Source organism: Cetorhinus maximus, chromosome 14, assembly GCF_964194155.1.
Source record: "Cetorhinus maximus chromosome 14, sCetMax3.hap1.1, whole genome shotgun sequence".
Taxonomy (NCBI): domain Eukaryota; kingdom Metazoa; phylum Chordata; class Chondrichthyes; order Lamniformes; family Cetorhinidae; genus Cetorhinus; species Cetorhinus maximus.
The window spans coordinates 46,245,239-46,263,343 of NC_135892.1; positions in this window are offsets into that span (position 1 = coordinate 46,245,239).

An 18,105-nucleotide genomic window follows, 5' to 3' on the forward strand; every position below is an offset into this window, starting at 1 on the left:
AGTCCTGGCCACCACTTGGATGGCCACAGTTTAGTGCACTGCCCGGGACCCCAACCAGCTCCGCTCCACTCCACCTGACCGATTGGCGGCAGCTTTGCCCACTGGGCTGCATGCTGCGCTTTCAGCTCAGGCACCGGCATTCTCCTAACTCACGCTGCAAGGCTGCACTGTTAATTTGAACCATGGGGGAGACTGGTCCAAACCGGGATGATGACATTGCAAGGGGCTGTGAGCATCTCCAGCAGAGACTGCTCCATGGCCAGCTTTAGCAAGGAGATTGCACAAATGTGCCCAGTCGGCAAACTGTTCTGCAGTCCACAATAACACTCATTAGTTTGCAGTCTGAGCCTGAGGGGTGAAAAGCTCTGGAGCATTTTGTGGCTCTTTCACGCCTCTGCATTGCTTGAGTGGGCAGATAAGCTAAAGGCCCGACTCCAAGCATACAATGTGGCTGCATCTGAACTGTCCCAGCTGCAGAGGAATGGTCACTTTATACAAGGTTTCCCTAATGTGTAGCCACTTTTCTCCCCCCGCCCCATCCTGCACGTGCTTGTGCTCTATCATCAACCGCAGGGCAGCCCTTACCCATTCCCTCAAGTCGCCTCGACTGCAGTGCAGCCCTTGCCCCCTCAAGTCACCTCCACCTTGAAGCCGAACAGGCGACACTGGCAAGTGCTGAGCAACCTTACTGTGCTCTCACTGCTGAGTTCCCCCCCAAAGTGTAGCCCGCCATTGCACGGCTTATGTATAGTATGCTGTTGTGAAATATGTTGGCGTGCAGTCACGTTGACGCACTCGGATGATCCAGCGTGGGAGATGATTCTGGTGGGCTGGTCTTATTATAATATGCAGATGTAATACAATGAGGTTCCTGACATTCGACTGCGGGAAACGCGACCCGCCATTGACAGGCAGAGCGGGCGATTGCAAACTGGTTTCACAACATCATGAAATCGATTTTTGGCCTTCTTGCCATATTGCCCGCTCACGCCACCGAACACGCCCATGCCAGCTAGCACGGAAATTTCTGCCCCCTGCGTTGGAAGCGATTTGGTCCCGGGCATCTGTCACTCATTAGTACCATTAATTTCTCCATTACTGTTATTTTGCTTGTGTTAATTTTGTTGAGCCCCTGTCCCTGATTTAATAATAGTTTCCTCAGGGTGTCTGGCATACTGAACTCTTCCTCCACCATAAATGATGACACAAAGTAATTCTTCAACCCACCTTTTCCTTGTTTTCATTGACAAAAGCACAGTTATCAGTTTTCAAGGGGTGCACTTTATTCCTGACCACCTTATCTTTCCTAAGGTAATTGTAAATGTTTTTTGTAATTCAAGTCCTTGTGACCACTCTATTTATCTTTTCGACCGGGGCCTGGTCCCATGCTGGTTCTAGAGAAGCCAGTCCCAGCTCTTTCTTGCCCAGTACAGGAACCAGTATCCCATGCATTGGAAGCTGCCGTTCACACACTGCTCCTTCAGCCATGTGTTCCCCTCCCTAATCTGCTTCTCTCTATACCAATTTGCACCTGGTTCAGGTAATAATACTGAGATTATAACCCTTGAAGTTCTGTTTTTTTGTTTAGCTTGTAGCTCTTCGTATTCTCCAAATAGGACCTCTTGCCTATTCTTTCTGTGTTGTTGATCCCAACATGGATCACAGTGACTAGATTCTCCCCCTCCCACTCTAATAAACTTTCAAATCGAAATGTCCTTCACAATGACATCAGATAGACGACAAACCATGCTGCATTTTCCATCTTGCTTACAAAGGAAGACAAAGCATCTTTCTCCCTAATAATTAAACCTCTTACAGCTACTAAATTTGGCTTCCCCTCCCATTCCTCAATCCCCCCTTTGGACTTACTCCAAATTCCCAAATTTAGGACTGTTAGCGCTGCACACTTTTTATAACCACTCTGTGCTACCACTCCTGGCTACAGAATGCCCAGGTGAATGTAATATTAAATATTACACTTGACTGCAATTTCTGTATTTTTGAACTCTCATCACATTTCAGAAGTACTTGGATGTCTACTTGACCTACAGGGCTACAGACTAAGTGCACTTTAACCATCACAGACACAATGGGTCAAATGGCCTCCTTCTGTGTCATAAATTTTCTTTGCGTCTAAGATTCTATGAGGTTTTTTTATTCATTCATGGGATGTGGGTGTCACTGCCTAGGCCAGTATTTATTGCCCTAATTGCCTTGAGAAGGTGGTGGTGAGCTGTCTACTTGAACCGCTGCAGTCCATGTGGTGTAGGTACACCCACAGTGCTGTAAGGGAGGAATTTCCAGGATTTTGACCCAGCAACAGTGAAGGAATGGGGATATATTTCCAAGTCAGGATGGTGTGTGGCTTGGAGAGGAACTTGGAGGCGGTGTTGTTCCCATATATCTGCTGCCCCTGTCATTCAAGGTGGTAGAGGTCATGGCTTTGAAAGGTGCTGTCGAAGGAGCCTTGGTGAGTTGCTGCAGTGCATCTTGTAAATGGTACACACTGCTGCCACTGTGCGTCGGTGGTGGAGGGAGTGACTGTTTGTGGATTTGGTGCCAATCAAGCAGGCTGCTTTGTCCTGGATGGTATCAAGTTTCCTGAGTGTTGTTGAGGCCACACTTATCCAGGCAATTGGGGAGTATTCCATCACACTCCTGACTTGTGCCTTGTAGATAGTGGACAAGCTCTGGGGAGTCAGGAGGTGAGTAACTCGCCACAGAATTCCTGGCTTTTCACCTGCTCTTGTAGCCACAGTATTTATATGGCTAGTGCAGTTCAGTTTCTGGTCAGCAGGGTCTAGCAAAGTGTCGTAGGCATGAAACTTAAACCTTGCCTTCTTCTCTCCATAGCTGCTGTCCGGCTTGCTAAGTGTTTTGAGCATTTCTTGTTTTAATTTCAGATTTCCAGCATCAGCAAAATGTTCCATTTTAATACAATCCGGAAATAGCCACTATTATGATAATAACCTCAAAAGAAGGTAAATGAGGTTTGTGTAGACCCGATATAGTAGGAGTGCCTTTACACCTATGTTTAAAGATACCTGTCTATAGTTACTGTGAAACAGAAAGATATCACATTGCAGGTGTTGGTCATAGAATGACTTGGCAGTGTGTTGATCTGGGTAACCTTCTGAGTAAGGAAGGTGCTAGAAAGTTCCAAGTGCATTCCTATGAGAAAGTGACAAGGAAAAAACAGTTCAAAATTGTCAAATCCCAGTAAAAATCAGTAATACTGGATCAGTGATACTGGAGTTCATTTTAAGGTCAACAAGACCAGTTCAGACAAGGTTTACAGGTACCCTTCATTGCCATGTTTACTGGTTTTTCCTTTTTGGGGAGAGAAATTGAAGGAATGCGCAGGTAGGAAGAGCTCACATTGTAATATTTGACAATGGTTAAGTAGAAGCCAATATTTCATTTTCTGGTAAGCTCACTGAATTTTCTTTGTGACACTGTAGATATATCCTCGGTGCAGTGCTACTGGCATTGATGGAGTGCCTTTAAGAAAAAGAGAGACAGCTGGATAAAAGCAAAATACTGTGGATGCTGGAAATCTGAAACAAAAACAAAAATAGCTGGAAAAACTCAGCAGGTCTGACAGCATCTGTGGAGAGAAAGACAGAGTTAATAATTTGAATCCAGATGAGTTCTGAAGAAGAGTCACCTGGTCTCGAAATGTTAACTCTGTCTTTCTCTCCACAGATGCTGTCAGACCTGCTGAGTTTTTCCAGCAGAGACAGCTGGACCTTGGATAAGTAGACCCCATGACAGTATCTGTTAATTCTCCCCCTCCCTTTTATCATTAATTTGACCATCTTGTTAAAATGCTTGCTAACGAATCATTTAGTTTTCTGATGAAAGGTTAACCCGTCTTTTCTCTTTAGAGGTGCTCTTTGAGTTGCTGTGTATTACTTGTATTTTTAGTTTCAACATTGGATCTGCAGCCAGTCTTTTCCTTTGTTTCATTAGGTAGATTGGTGCCTTCTGCAGAATAGTAGAAAATGCGAGTTAATTTGATGCTATATCTCCACAATAAAGTCTTCTGTTCACTCAATTGGCAGATGGTTTGTAATGCCAGAAAATAATCAAAAGAGCTTGGCAATGTTTGTGTCTGTCCACTATCTCTAACAGTGGCTTGTGTTGTAATGGTGTTGGTTACAGAATTTGTCTGTTTAGGGAAGTCTTCTGTATGTTAACAGCAAGTCCTTATCAACTACTTGTAACTATATGCATATATACAGTAAAGGGTACAGGCAAGGAGCTTATCATGTCTCTGCTCAACATCACACTGACCCAAGGTCTGGGTAATGTGCCTTCTTACATCACTGTGTGGCCGGTACTGTACTCAGTCTCACATTAACCCTGTATATACCAGGCCCTGATACTATACCTCCCATCAAGTCTTTCTCCCATGGATATAGAGTTACATTAGTTTACTTCAAATTTTACATTGTGATAAGTCTTATGCATTTACCTTATTGTTACAACCTTAATGATATTCCAACATTATTGCTATTACAGTATTAGCTTTAAGAAAATTCTCACTACCCCATATCCCCCCTTCAAGTCCTTGGGCCAGGATATTGAGGTCGGCAAGCGGGGGGCGGGGCCTGCTCGCCGACGCATACAATGACGAGGGGTGACGTTGGGCGGAACTCCCGATGTCACCCCGCCTCATTTCAATTTTCAGGTCGGCGGTGGCGCAGCCGAATCAGCTGTGCGCCTGCCGACCTGTCAATGGCCAATTGAGGCCATTTAAAAAGTAATTCAAGTAGTTCATGGACCTGCCCATCCAAACTTAAGGTTGGCGGGCAGGCCGGGAGCCCTGGTGGGCTTCAGAAAAAAGCATGAAATCTCATCCACGGGTGGGATAAGGTTCATGAAGGTTTTTAAAAATTTAATAAAGTTTGAATAAAAGTGATGGACATGTCCCAACTCATGTGATAGTGTCAGATGAGGGGACATGTCAGGGAAATTTTATGTTTGTGCATTGACCATTTTTGAATTTGGTGCAGATCTCTCTGAGGCAGCACTTAGCCTCAGGGAGATGAGTGTGCTCTTTCACGTGCATGCGTGAAAGAGCACACTCCTGGCTTAGGGAATCCCTCCCCACCCACACAGGGAGCACATAGTGCTTCCTGGCGATGTCATGCTGGGTGGGCCTTAATTTCCGTCCACGTAAAATGGCGGTGCGCCCCCTATTGTGAGCGCCGATCGGAGGCGTGCCTGCATGCACCCGCTCCTGCACTTCCCCCCGCAACGGGGGGAAAATTCTTCCCTTGAAATTAGAGGTTCAGGCCGTCTGAAGGCCTCATAACCCTGCCACATCTCATTTGGCATTCTGTCAGAAGAGTGGCAGGTTCTGTTGGTTCTGGTTCTTGTTGTTGGCTTGGAGGTTGGACTGGCATTTGGGTATCATTTCAATCTTTTCTTCCATTGCATTATGTTGACACAAGCCTGGTCAGTTTGTCTGTTGCTTTGATCCATGGTTGCTGTTACTCTCAATTGCTTCTTGTGGGGTGAAACAAACATGGTAATAATCTCCTTGTTGCTACTTTTTCTTAATCTTTTTCTGTGTGGGCCATCTCAAAGCCCTTTGAGGCTGAGAATGACTGTCCCTGTAGCAAGAAGAATGTTTCGTGGTATGCTCACCTTTGCGTTTTGTTGTCAATGGTGAGAGACTGGTACCAGGTTCCAGCGTCTCTTGTGGTTGTGACTTGCTGACTGGAAGTTGCAGTGTGTACACAGTGGTTGCTGTGTTGACTTGCTGTACCATTGTCATAGTTGGAGGTAGAGGCTTCTCAGACTGCTGACCATTCTCTGGTACCACTTTCATCAGAGGTGTGATGGTAATTGCATGGGTGGTAGGTTGGTCTGAACACTGGGGACTTTCCGGGGCCTGGAATGATAAAGGACAAACCTGCTCTGTAAAAACAGAGAAGCAAGATCGAAGGTGAGATCTGAGTCTGAATACTCTTTAGTGTTTGAGTACTCAGGATTGTGCTATTCTGGCTGGCTGACGACAGTGGTAGCCTGGACATCCCCCACCATCTGGAGTAGATCCAGAGTGACTCAGGCATCCCTGTTCAGCAGAGAGAAAGGCTGGTTATGGATGACGTACATCAGTTCAAAGATTTGTTTGCTGCCCCATGTTATATTTTCTACACTGATTGCTTCTTCCTTGGCACTGTATAGTTCCTCTGTGCTACCTTTCAAGCTCATATTCTGTAAATGCGCCTCTGCCAATTGTTTTTGAGGGACCTCATGCTCTTTAGTGAAAATTTCTACCTTGGCTTGCCATTCTATATTCTTGATTTTCATCTCTTCATATACCTCTTTGGGAATGTGATGTTTTTCCAAGGTCCCTTCCAAATGTGCAACTGTTTCCTTTCGCACTGCAGTCTCTTTCTTGCACCTCTTGACTTCCTCCCGGAATAGTGAACATCCCTGAATCTTCTCTGAAAACTGGTTCATCAGTTCTTTCAGAGTGGCATTAATTCATTTTGTTTTGCTTTCTAATGTTCCTGAGGGATAAACTCAGACCTGAAGGGTCTTTGTAGCGTGTGATGGTCCTTCACCAGGTTTTCCTTTCTGTTGAGAAGCTCAGGTACTTTGTCTTGAGTTTTCTTGTAACTTACCAGAGCCTCAGTGAGTTTTTCTGTTGCTCTGCCCTTCTGCTGTTCAAGATATTCTTTATTCTGCCATGTCATTTCCTGAAGGGCAATTCATTTATTTTCTTGTTCAACTTTTGTCTTCTCACCCTGCATATCAGTGTATAGCTTTGTCATTACTGATAGCTCCAATGCAGTTTTCTCTGAAGTAGCATTCAACATCTTTTCCAACTCCTCATGTTTTTCCAGGGGCACGTATTGGTCCTTCAAAGAGTCTTTCAAGGCAGTGACTTCTGTGAATACCTTTCTTGTTTTCTGTCATGCCTGGCTGCACTTCAGGTCGAGTTCTTCCAACTCAACTTTGGGACAAACATTCTCTGATTGTACGTCTGCTTTTTCTTAATCCACCTGCTGCAGGGTTTTTTCCTTGTCGTTCACTACCAGCTGCTGGTATAGTTCTAGAAACATGTCTAGGCCTTTAAAAAGGAAACAATTTGAGACTTCTGCCTCAGGCTTTCCATGATTATATATTACTGGGGCTTCTGCAAAGGTCTGTGCCTCTCAGGTGCCCTCGTGCAGTTGACTTTGTGTGTGGGTGTTGACTTTTGCCTTTTTGTCATTTTGCTGGGAGCTTTCTATATCTCGTTTTAAGCTCTGCATGCTCCTCCACCTGAAGATTAAAACACTTGTCAAAGGCTGTGGCTATTGAAGCTGGCTGAGGACTCATCAATGCACCGCATCAGGAATATGTCATCAGCAAGTTCACCAAACAAGGGTAAAAAGGTATTAATCTAGACTTCTGATTTCTTACCGAGATCTGATGTTAAAAATTATGTTCTCCAGGACACCCAATTTTTCATTAGGTTTGGCCCTGGAAAGAGTCAAAACTGATCTGGGAAGTTGTATTTTTGATCCATGATGATTTAATATTTCTCCTGCAGTCGCTGCTTTAAATGTTGCCACCCTTTTAGGAATGGCTGTGTAGTAACCATTTTTTGCTCCTGCTTTTCAGCAATTACAGCTTTAAATGTCAATGCCCCTTTAAGAATGTCTGTACAGGAACCTTTTTTTCAAAACGGCTCTGCAGCTACTATTTTTTGCTTCCGATCTTCCTAGGCTTTGTCAGGTTCAGTGGGATCCTGCTGCGATTGTGGGCCTTGTTTAAAAACTTATCAACTGTTTAACTTTGCAAAAGAAAACTGTTAATTAATAGTGTTTGCCAGCAATTTGCTCCTCTGGAGATTTGGAGATTGATTTCAAGGTGGTTTTTGCTCTGCCTTCTGTAAACTTTTTTGCAATGGAGCTCTTTTCAGCTCTCCAGATTTCAAGATGGTGCCATTGGTCACTTCGGAGACAGAGAGGAGTTCCCGCGCTTGATGGTTTTGGTGGGCTCTGCAAAATGGCAGTGCTTTGATTTATTCAGCGATCTAGCGAGGCATTTAAATTTACCGCTGGTTTGCTGTGTAAGGATTCGGATGGTTGTGCAGTTACTGGGAGTCGAGTAAGTTAATTATTAAGCTTTTTTCTCTTTTCTTCTCAACTTGGAGGTCGCATGTTGAGGCTTGGAGTTGGGGATTGGGATTAGTGATGGGTTTTGTTCAAACAATGCTTCTGACTGAATTAGTAAAAGAGGCTTCTTAGGACTGGCCTGGAATTAAAAAAGATTTAGCTCACCCTTGCAGGCTATCCCAACTCTGCAATCTGAAGCTGGACTTCTAAGGGAGATTCTATGGAGTCTTCTGCTGCAGTAAAAATCTCTGCTTTTATCTTCCAGGCCTTTTCTCTGGAGCATTTTCTGGTGATGTTTTTCTCTGCACCCTTGGCTTCTTTTGGGAGTTTCTTTCAGTTCAGAAACCATTGAAGATTTTCTTTTATTTCAGCATTCTTGTGAGGTTAAGGGTTATTTGATCCCTAGCCACCACCATTTTGTAATGATGTTGGTTACAGAACGTGTCTGTTTAAGGAAGTCTTTGTAACCTTCTCTATGTTAAAAGCAAGTCTTTATTAACTACTTGTAACTCTATACATATATACAATAAAGGGTACAGGCAAGGAGCTACCTCCATGTCTAGATCTTAACACATCTCTGGTCAACACCACATTGACCCTAGCTCTGGGTCATGTGTCTTCTTACATCAGTGTGTGGACGGTACTGTACTCACTCTCACATTAACCCTATGGCTTGAATTTTGTGCTTGTCAGGCACGCTTCATCAGTGTGAAACGCGCCCAGATAGTGGCAGAGGCGGGAGAATGGCGGAAGCTGGGTGCAATGGGGACCTGGTGGGGCACTTACAAACAGCAAGGGCAGCATTTTGAGGAGCCTCAGGAAGCTGTCTTGAAGAGACTTTTGAAATTTTCAGGAGCTATGGCCCCAGCACCTGCTGGGCACGCAAGATGGGAGGGTGATGCCGGTGGGCACTCTGCCCCTCTGGTTCTCGGACAAGTGCCTGCGCTCTCTAGTGCAGGCAGTGAGTGCCAGGTGGGATGCCACGGGATGGCAAGAGGAGGCCACCACACCAGGCAAAGATGGCCTGGTCAGAGGTCTTCCATAGGTGCAGGCCTCAGCAGTGCCTTATGATAGATGGCCGGGGCAGCAAACGTCATTATATACGTTGTGAAGTGACATTGGGGTCATGGGATTGCCTCCTCAGAAATGCATGGTAAAGAGGTGGTGCACTTGCATTGAGATCGAAGCCATGCCTTGGCAGCCTAGCTGAAGGTGTGTTGAATCAAGGCCTCCCTGGTGTCCTTGCCTCCCTGAAGTTTCCTCTAGTCTGCCTCCATGTCCTCACCCTGTGCCTGCCAGGGGTCTACATCAGATCCATCAATGGTGTCATCCTCTGAGGCCTGTGGAGCAGCCTCGCTATCCTCATCCTCCAGTGGGCCCCCCTTTGACAGTGCCAGATTGTGCAGAGCACAGCAGACAACAACTATAAGCAACACGCACTCTGGAGGATATTGCAGTGCACTCCCTGATCGGTCCAGACATCGGAACCTCATCTTCAGCAGCCCAATGGTCCTCTCCATTCCCACCCTGTGGAGGTATTACTCCCATAGTACTTATCTTCTGCTTCTGTCCTTGGGTGCCAGAGTGGCGTCATCAGCCACCTTTTCAAGGTGGACCCAGCAGCCAACCATCCAGCTGAGCTCGAGCCACGAAAAGCCTTGGCATCTGGGAATGTCACAGGGTGTATGCATCGTGGGATTTACGAAGGTACCTTGCACAAACTGGCAGAATCTGTGTCATGTGGTCGCATACTATGTGCACGTTCATGGAGTGGAAGCCCTTTCCGTTCAGGAAGGCACCGGGCTGACCCCCTGGTGCCTTGAGGGCCACATGAGTGCAGTCTCTGGCATCCTGGACACGGGGGAACCCAGCAATTGCTGCAAGCCTCTGGGTCGCTCAGGCTGCCTGGCTTTGTCTGTACGGTAATGAATGAAGCTCATGACCCATCTGAAGAGAGTGTCAATGACCAGCTTGACACAACTATGGGCAGCAGATTAGGACACTCTACACAAATCTCCTACTAGCTCCTGAAAAGATCCAGATGTGACAAGATTGAGGACTACTGTGACCTTTAGAGCCATTGGCATTGGGTACCCACTCACAGAGTTGGAGGTGATCTCCGGCACAATCATTGGGCATATGGATGTCACGGTGTCCCTAGAGAATCAGAGCCTCCTGCAGCACTGGACCTCAGACATGTTGAGGTAGCTGGATTGCTGCCTGCACACTTTGGCAGCAGGATAGTGGTGTTTTCTGCAGTGCCTTCCACCTTGCTTTCCCTGCTGGCCCTGCACCCTCTGTGCTTGCGCCTCTCCTCCCAAAGATCTCACCCTGGGGCGCTGCCTATGAACACCTGGCCTCCTCTCCTTTCTGCCCCTCTCTTCCTCCTCAGAGGAGGTCCCACCAGCGGAGTACACAATCCCCATCTGCTGAAATGCAGATGGCACTGTCCCATGCACTGAAGGGTGCACTCGGCAGAAATCCTCCAAAAGAGTTGACGAAACAAAAGAGTCCTCAAAACAAAGCTAACAAAGCAAATACTTCAGCAGAAACCACAGGAAAACATATGAAACCTCAGCATGAAAACAGCAGCAAATTCTCACCTGAACTCCTAACAACTCACGCAGGCAAGGTTCTGGGCCACCGTTGGATGAGAAATGAGAAAAAACAAATTGGCCACTCGCCCATGTTGCCTGTGTGACCAGTGCTAAATCGCCAGGGCAATGTAAAATTTGGATCAGTTGGGTTAATGGGCTTATTTGCCCACTTAATTATTGATGGGCGCACTTCCGACTCCCATGCTTGCCCGCCGACCATAATGCTGCGCGCAAGCTAATTCACGCAATTTTGGGTTGGGTGCGCTCCTGCTCATCCAATGCAAAACCCTGGCCTAAAGATACCAATGCCTTAAAGTACAGTTTGATGAGCTTAGATATCAACCCTCTACATTATTATGATTACAGCAGCACTACACGAGTGCTGGTGTTTAAATCAGATTTGCTTGTTACCTCAAAATAGAAAGTTGATGTAAATGTGTCTCAACAATATAAATGTTAAAAAAACTTGCCCTGAATATCAAAAATACTAAGTTTCAGGTCTCTCCTGCCTGTGGAGACATCTAGCAGACAGCATTGCATACAGCTCTATCCATTGTATAATGTTCTAATTCAAATATTGGATTAACCTTCACTTGCTGATTCAGAGGGTGATATTTAATGATGGCAACAGGGGTCTCACCTGCCCACTGGAGAACCTTTGACTTCAAAGCACAAGTTTTTCAAGTCTTGTGATGCTCCCAGCAACTACTAGTTTCAAATGTGGGAAACCTTTGTCCTACTTACAAGTTACCTCCAGTGACATCTTGTTCTTATAATACCTAATGCACAAAAAATGGTTTTCTCTTAGAAATACAATATATATAATGAAAGAGATTAAAGTATCTTTTTTGAGTTCCTGCTTTATGCCTGGTTAATGAAAATTGATAAATTTCCAAATGTTTTGAAGTTCATTTCACTGTTCAAGTTCCAACAGAGACTACTGAACAATGTTCAAAAGAATCTGAAGGGAACCATGCATCCAATAGTTGACACTCTAGTTTATGTGTTGCTATTTCAGGTTTATTTATCTAAGCCATTGTGTGGCCCTGAACCTACTGCTGATGGACACGATTGTACTAGTGCCAGCACCAAACAATCATCTCACTGGTATGGTTCACTTGCTTAACCTGGTTAAAATATGGTTTTACTAATTTACGAAACATGATTTGTTTAGAAAAATACAGCAAAGAATAATGTTCAGCCATGATGTATTAATCATAAACTTTCTGTCATTGCTCCTGCAGCCATGGGATTTCCATATTTTAAAGGACATCTTTTCATGTTTACATGTACAGAGTGGAAAACAAGAAGGAGGAAAGCTGATAAACTACAGAAATTGTTATAACTTTAGGAAAAACCTGCAGGTCTGTTACAAACTGAGAGGAAATACTAACTTATGAACCATTTATATGTTTTATTTATTCTTGGAATGCAGGCAACATTAGCATTTATTGCCCATCTATAGTTGTGCTGAGAAGGTAAATTTTGTTCCTAAACTTTTGCACTCCTTAAGGTATTGGTGCTTTCACAATGGTGCGAGGGGGAACTTCCATGCTTTTGAGCCAGTGACCGATGAAGGTACACTCATATATATCTAAGTCAGGGTGGTATGCGAGAGGACTTGGAGATGATGCTGTTCTTATGGTGTTGCTATTTTGTCCTCTTGGTAGTACAGGTTGTACTCTTAAACTGGAAGAGTTTCTGCAATGCATCCTGTAGATAGTGCACATGACAGCCACAGTGTGCTGATGGTAGATACTGAATTCAGTGCAGGGGCAACAAATCTAAAACTACTTTTTCTTGGATGGTGTCAAACTTCTTGAGTGCTAAAGGATTGAGAAAATTGGGTTTTCACATTCACTCCTATTGACCTAATGCTGCTTTTTTGGTACAATACTTCTTGATGTCAAGGGCAACTCCCATCACATCTCCTTTGGTGGCAAGAAGGTTATCAATGAGCTGCTCCTGTTGATGGCACTATTCATTACTTCTTCCATCGCTTTGCTGATGGTTGGGAGGATACTGATAAGGCAGTAATTAGCTGAAATTTGTTCTGCTGTTTAAGGGAGGACATGCATACACAACTTTCCACATCGTTGGGTTGATTCCAGTCTCATAGCTAAGAAGCCAGATAGTTACATCATACGATATGGTACATGGGTCTCCAGCACTAACCAGAATGTTATTAGGGCTCATTGCCTTTGCTCTGTTCATTGTACTCTGTGTTCTTTAATGTCACTCAGGGTGAGCAAAATTGGCTGAATACTGGCATTTATGATAATAGGGGCCCTGGGAAGAGGCCAAATAAATGGTAAATTTGGAACTTATTATTGAAGGTGAGCTGATCTCCACCATGGTTGCAGATGAGAATGTTCCTGGAATCTCTTCCTCTCATTAGTTTCCTGATTTTCCACCTCCATACTTAACCTGGTGAGGCAGAACTACAAACATTTTCATGTTGGAGTTGTATAGAACCTTGGTGAGGCCACAGCTGGAGTACCGTGTACAGTTCTGGTCACCACATTATAGGAAGGATGTGATTGACTGGAGGGGGTGCAGAGGAGATTCACCAGGATGTTGCCTGGGATGAAACATTTAAGTTATGAAGAGAGGTTGGATAGACTTGGGTTGTTTTCGTTGGAGCAGAGAAGACTGAGGGGCGACCTGATTGAGGTGTACAAGATTATGAGGGGCATGGACATGGTGGATAGGGGGCAGCTGTTCCCCTTAGTTGAAGGGTCAGTCACAAGGGGACATAAGTTCAAGGTGAGGGGCAGGAGGTTTTTTAAAGTCCTTCTTGAACCAAAGTTAATGTTTTGGCTTGATGGAGATGAAAGAGTCAACGATGTACTCAGTCATGATGCTGTGTTGGTACACAATTTTACTGTTGTTGCCCTACAATCCCCCTTGAATTCCCAGGTTTGAGCTGCTAGGTCTGTCCTTAGTTTGCCCCACTTAGCATCGTGGTAGTGCCACACTCAACAATGAGGGTTCCCTTACTGTGTAGACAAAGGCTCCTAATTCTATTCTGGCAGATACGTCTGTGATAAGTAAGATGGGGGGTGGGGGGATAGTGTTGAAGTTGAGATTAGATAAGAGCATAAGAACTTAAGAACTAGGAGCAGGAGTAGGCAATTCAGCCCCTCGAGCCTGCCCCGCCATTCATTACGATCATGTCTGATCTCATTTCGGCCTCAAGTCCAATTTCCCGTCCTCTCCCCATAACCTTTCAACCCATTACTAATTAAAAATCTGTCTATCTCCTCCTTAAATTTATTTCACGTCACGACATCCACTGCACTCTGAGGTAGTGAATTCCACAGATTCACGACCCTTTGAGAAAAGTAATTCCTCCTCATCTCTGATTTAAATCTACCACCCCTTAGCCTAAAACTATGGCCTCTCATTCTAGAATGCCCCACAAGGGGAAATATCCACTCCACATCTACTTTGTCTATCCCCTTTAGCATCTTATACACCTCAATTGGATCTCCTCTCATCCTTCTAAACTCTCGCGAGTATAGGCCTAAACTGCTCAATCTCTCCTCATAAGACAAGCCCTGTATCTCTGGAATCAATCTAGTGAACCTCCTCTGAACTGCCTCCAATGCAACAACATCCTTCCTCAAGTAAGGGGACCAAAACTGTGCACAGTACTCCAGGTGCGGTCTCACCAATGCCTTGTACAGTTGCAACAACACTTCCCTATTTTTATACTCTATTCCTTTAGCAATAAATGCCAAAACTCCATTTGCCTTCCTTATTACCTGCTGTACCTGCATACTAGCTTTCAGCGATTCATTCATGAGGACACCCAGATCCCTCTGCACTGAAGCATTCTGAAGTTTCTCTCCATTTAAATCATAAATCACCTTTTTATTCTTCTGACCAAAATGGATAACCTCACACTTATCCACATTAAACTCCATCTGCCAAATTTTGGCCCATTCACCTAACCTGTCCATATCTATTTGTAAATTTCTTATTTCTTCATTGCAACTTACTTTCCCACCTATTTTGGTGTCATCTGGATATTTAGCGATAGTACTTTCTATCCCTGAATCCAAGTCATTAATATAGATTGTAAATAGTTGGGGCCAAGGACCGAACCCTGTGGCACCCCACTAGTTACACCTTGCCATCCAGAAAAAGACCCATTTAACCCGACTCTCTGCTTTCTGTTAGTTAGCCAATCCTCTATCCAAGCTGATACATTACCCCTAATTCCGTGTGATCTTATCTTGTGTATTAATCTTTTGTGCGGCACCTTATCAAAGGCCTTCTGGAAGTCCAGATATACTACATCTACAGGATCCCCATTATCCACTTTGCTTGTCACATCTTCAAAGAACTCTAGTAAATTAGTCAAACACGATTTACTCTTCATAAAACCATGCTGACTCTGATGGATTGCATTTTGACTTTCCGAATGCCCCATTACCACTTCCTTAATAATGGATTCCAATAATTACCCAACGACAGACATTAAACTAACTGGTCTATAGTTTCCTACTTTCTGCCTCCCCCCTTTTTGAATAAGAGCGATATATTAGCATTTTTCCAATCCACTGGAACCTTTCCAGAACCCAGGGAATTTTGGTATATTATAGCCAATGCATCCACTATCTCTGCTGCCACTTCCTTTAAGACCCTGGGATGTAGGCCATGAGGTCCTGGGGACTTGTCACCCTTTAATCCTAATAGTTTGCTCAGTACTTTTTCTCTAGTGATGGTGATTGTTCTAAGTTCCTCCTTCTCTATACCCTCCGCACTACCTGTTACTATTGGGGTGGTATTAGTCTCCTCCACTGTGAAAACTGAGGCAAAATATTGATTAAGCGTCTCTGCCATTTCTGCGTTCCCCGCTATTAACTCCCCAGTCTCGTCCTCCAAGGGACCAACATTCACTGTGGCTACTCTCTTTCCTTTTATATACTTGTAGAAGCTTTTGCTATCAGTTTTTACATTTTGTACTAGTTTTCTTTCATAATTTACCTTTCCTCCTTTATTATTTTTTAGTAACCCTTTGTTGATCTTTAAAAGTTTCCCAATCTTCCAGCCTGCCACTGACCTTTGCAATTTGGTATGCCTTAGTTTTTGCCTTTAAGTTATCTTTAACTTCCTTGCTTAGCCATGGATGCTTTTTTCCCCTCTTACCATCTTTCTCCCTCATTGGGATATATTTTACTTGGGAGGAATTGAATATCTCCTTAAATATCTGCCACTGTTCATGAACTGTCCTACCTTGTAGTCTTCCTGCCCAGTCCACTAGGGCCAAATCTGCCTTTATACCTATGTAGTTACCTTTGTTTAACTCCAGAACACTAGCGTGGGCCTCAAGTTTCTCGCTCTCAAACTGAACTTGAAATTCCAGCATGCTATGATCACTCTTCCGTAGAGGATCCTTTACTATGAGATCATTAATTAATCCCATTTCATTACACAAAACCAAATCCAGAGTAGCCTACTCCCTGGTTGGTTCCACAACATATTGCTCCAAGAAACAATCTATGTCTAATAACTCTCCCTCAATCAAAAATAACCAATTTGATTAGTCCAGTCTATATGCATATTAAAATCACCCATGATTATTGCCGTGCCTTTCTTACATGCTCCCAGTATTTCCTGGCTTATACTGTGCTCTACTGCTAAACTACTGTTTGGGGACCGATAGATTACTCCCACCAGGGGCTTCTTTCCCTTGCTATTTCTTATTTCTACCCAGACTGACTCTACGTCTTGCTCTCCAGTGCCTATATCATTCCTCACTATAGCACTGATCTCTTCCTTTACTAACAAAGCTATGCCAGCTCCTTTTCTTTCCTACCTATCCTTTTGAAACACTGAGTACCCTTGGTTATTCAACTCCACAAACCTGTTATTCTGTGATTCTGTGGAGGGATCAATAACCAGGGATCATAGATTTAAGGTAAGGGGCAGGAGGTTTAGAGGGGATGTGAGGAAGAATTTTTTCACCCAGAGGGTGGTTGGAATCTGGAACTCTCTGCCTGAAAGGGTGGTAGAGGTAAATAACATTTAAGACGTATTTGGATGTGCACTTGCAATGCCATGGCATCCAAGGCTATGGGCCTAGTGCTGGAAAATGGGATTAGAATGGTTAGGTAATTGTTTGACTGGCGCAGACTCGATGGGCTGAAGGGCCTTTTTCTGTGTTGTAGACCTCTCTCTCTCTCTGTTCTCTCTGTAACTACGTCTCAGTAATCACCACCAAATCATACCTATTTATCTCTATTTGCGCTGTTAACTCATTAGTTTTATTCCGAATGCTGCGTGCATTCAGATACAAAGCCTTTAAGTTTGCCCTATTGTCAATTTTCCCTACTCCTATTTGATTCTTTGGTGCAATATGGCGTTCACACACTCTGCCCCTTCCTTTCACTTTTTGATAGCAATCAGCCTCATCACTAATCTGCACTCTTCCCTCTCCTTAAACTTTGATTTTTTATATTTCCATGCAGCTGAACCCTCCGCCCCAGTATTTAGTTTAAAGCCCTATCTACGACCCTAGTTATGCAATTTGCCAGGACACTGGTCCCAGCATGATTCAAGTGGAGCCCATCCGAAAGGAATAGCTCCCTCTGCTCCTATTCCCTGAGCAAAACCACTTTCCTTCTTCTGCCTATATCGTTGCTACCTACGTGGACTACAACAACTGGATCTTTCCTCTCCAACTCCAAGTTCCTCTGCAGCCCAGATGAGATATCCTTAATCCTTACTATACTATTCCCGATTACAACTACATTTCTCTTTTCTCCTCCCACTTGAATGGCTCCCTGTACCACGGTGCTATGGTCAGTTTGCTCATCCTCCCTACAGTTCCTGCTCTCGTCCACACAGGGAGCAAGAATCTCGAACCTGTTGGATAAGGGCATAAGGGCAAGGGCTGAGGCTCCTGCAGTGCTACTTCCTGGATCCCTCTACCTGTCTCACTCATAGTCACACCCTCCTGTCCCTGACCACTAGCCGAATTTAAGGTTGTTCATGTAAGGGGTGTGGCTGTCCCCTGAAACACAGTGTCCAGGTAACTCTCCCCCTCCCTGATGTGTTGCAGTGTCCGAAGCTCAGACTCCAGCTCATCAACTCTGAGCCGGGGTTCCTCGAGCAACCAACACTTGCTACAGATGTGGTCACCAGGAACCACAATGGGGTCCAGAAGCTCCCACATCACGCAGCTACAACACATCACCTGGCCCCGCATCTCTATTTTATTTAATTACTTTTTAAATTTGTTTTTAAATTTCCTACTGGTCTTTAGTTTATCAATCTGTAAAATATTTCTCTTATTTACCTTTAATCTGAAAGCATGTTAGAATAGAGATTCAAAATACACTTTTTAAAATCAATTGGAACTCGCTCTCTCTGCT